Raw genomic sequence first — 2,500 nt, 5'->3', positions numbered from 1 at the left:
TTGGCCCGTTTTTGGGCTGTTTTGGCCTGTTTATGGTCCGTTCTTGCGTGGTGCGGTGACCGTCGTGAGCGGAGCAAAACGTCAGCCATCTCAGCACCCTGGAACCCCCCGGGTGGCACAGGGCTGGATGGGGCTTTCGTATATAGCAGGGACGGTGCTGCCTCTCGCTTCGCTCGCTGTCCGCCGCTCGCCGCTCGCTCGCGCAGCCAAAAATGGCCAGTTTTGGCCCGTTTTTGGGCCGTTTTGGCCAGTTTTTGGCCTGTTCTTGCATTGCGCGGTGACCGTCGAGAGCGGAGCAAAACGTCAGCCATCTCAGCACCCTGGAACCCCCCGGGTGGCACAGGGCTGGATGGGGCTTTCGTATAGCAGGGACGGTGCTGCCTCTCGCTTCGCTCGCTGTCCGCCGCTCGCCGCTCGCTCGTGCAGCCAAAAATGGCCAGTTTTGGCCCGTTTTTGGGCCGTTTTGGCCAGTTTTTGGCCTGTTCTTGCATTGCGCGGTGACCGTCGAGAGCGGAGCAAAACGTCAGCCATCTCAGCACCCTGGAACCCCCCGGGTGGCACAGGGCTGGATGGGGCTTTCGTATAGCAGGGACGGTGCTGCCTCTCGCTTCGCTCGCTGTCCGCCGCTCGCCGCTCGCTCGTGCAGCCAAAAATGGCCAGTTTTGGCCCGTTTTTGGGCCGTTTTGGCCAGTTTTTGGCCTGTTCTTGCATTGCGCGGTGACCGTCGAGAGCGGAGCAAAACGTCAGCCATCTCAGCACCCTGGAACCCCCCGGGTGGCACAGGGCTGGATGGGGCTTTCGTATAGCAGGGACGGTGCTGCCTCTCGCTTCGCTCGCTGTCCGCCGCTCGCCGCTCGCTCGTGCAGCCAAAAATGGCCAGTTTTGGCCCGTTTTTGGGCCGTTTTGGCCAGTTTTTGGCCTGTTCTTGCATTGCGCGGTGACCGTCGAGAGCGGAGCAAAACGTCAGCCATCTCAGCACCCTGGAACCCCCCGGGTGGCACAGGGCTGGATGGGGCTTTCGTATAGCAGGGACGGTGCTGCCTCTCGCTTCGCTCGCTGTCCGCCGCTCGCCGCTCGCTCGTGCAGCCAAAAATGGCCAGTTTTGGCCCGTTTTTGGGCCGTTTTGGCCAGTTTTTGGCCTGTTCTTGCATTGCGCGGTGACCGTCGAGAGCGGAGCAAAACGTCAGCCATCTCAGCACCCTGGAACCCCCCGGGTGGCACAGGGCTGGATGGGGCTTTCGTATAGCAGGGACGGTGCTGCCTCTCGCTTCGCTCGCTGTCCGCCGCTCGCCGCTCGCTCGCGCAGCCAAAAATGGCCAGTTTTGGCCCGTTTTTGGGCCGTTTTGGCCAGTTTTTGGCCTGTTCTTGCATTGCGCGGTGACCGTCGAGAGCGGAGCAAAACGTCAGCCATCTCAGCACCCTGGAACCCCCCGGGTGGCACAGGGCTGGATGGGGCTTTCGTATAGCAGGGACGGTGCTGCCTCTCGCTTCGCTCGCTGTCCGCCGCTCGCCGCTCGCGCAGCCAAAAATGGCCAGTTTTGGCCCGTTTTTGGGCCGTTTTGGCCAGTTTTTGGCCTGTTCTTGCATTGCGCGGTGACCGTCGAGAGCGGAGCAAAACGTCAGCCATCTCAGCACCCTGGAACCCCCCGGGTGGCACAGGGCTGGATGGGGCTTTCGTATAGCAGGGACGGTGCTGCCTCTCGCTTCGCTCGCTGTTCGCCGCTCGCCGCTCGCTCGCGCAGCCAAAAATGGCCAGTTTTGGCCCGTTTTTGGGCTGTTTTGGCCAGTTTTTGGCCTGTTCTTGCGTGGTGCGGTGACCGTCGTGAGCGGAGCAAAACGTCAGCCATCTCAGCACCCTGGAACCCCCCGGGTGGCACAGGGCTGGATGGGGCTTTCGTATAGCAGGGACGGTGCTGCCTCTCGCTTCGCTCGCTGTTCGCCGCTCGCCGCTCGCTCGCGCAGCCAAAAATGGCCAGTTTTGGCCCGTTTTTGGGCTGTTTTGGCCTGTTTTTGGGCTGTTCTTGTGTGGCGCGGTGACCGTCGTGAGCGGAGCAAAATGTCAGCCATCTCAGCACCCTGGAACCCCCCGGGTGGCACAGGGCTGGATGGGGCTTTCGTATAGCAGGGACGGTGCTGCCTCGCGCTTCGCTCGCTGTTCGCCGCTCTCCGCTCGCTCGCGCAGCAAAAAATGGCCAGTTTTGGCCCGTTTTTGGGCTGTTTTGGCCAGTTTTTGGCCTGTTCTTGCGTGCCGCGGCGACCGTCGTGAGCGGAGCAAAACGTCAGCCATCTCAGCACCCTGGAACCCCCCGGGTGGCACAGGGCTGGATGGGGCTTTCGTATAGCAGGGACGGTGCTGCCTCTCGCTTCGCTCGCTGTCCGCCGCTCGCTGCTCGCTCGCGCAGCCAAAAATGGCCAGTTTTGGCCCGTTTTTGGGCTGTTTTGGCCTGTTTTTGGGCTGTTCTTGTGTGCCGCGGCGACCGTCGTGAGCGGAGCAAAATGT

The sequence above is a fragment of the Musa acuminata genome, unplaced genomic scaffold (assembly GCF_036884655.1).
Source record: "Musa acuminata AAA Group cultivar baxijiao unplaced genomic scaffold, Cavendish_Baxijiao_AAA HiC_scaffold_627, whole genome shotgun sequence".
Classification (NCBI taxonomy): Eukaryota; Viridiplantae; Streptophyta; class Magnoliopsida; order Zingiberales; family Musaceae; genus Musa; species Musa acuminata.
The sequence above is the reverse complement of the archived record's forward strand: the minus strand, read 5'-3'. Positions refer to the sequence as shown.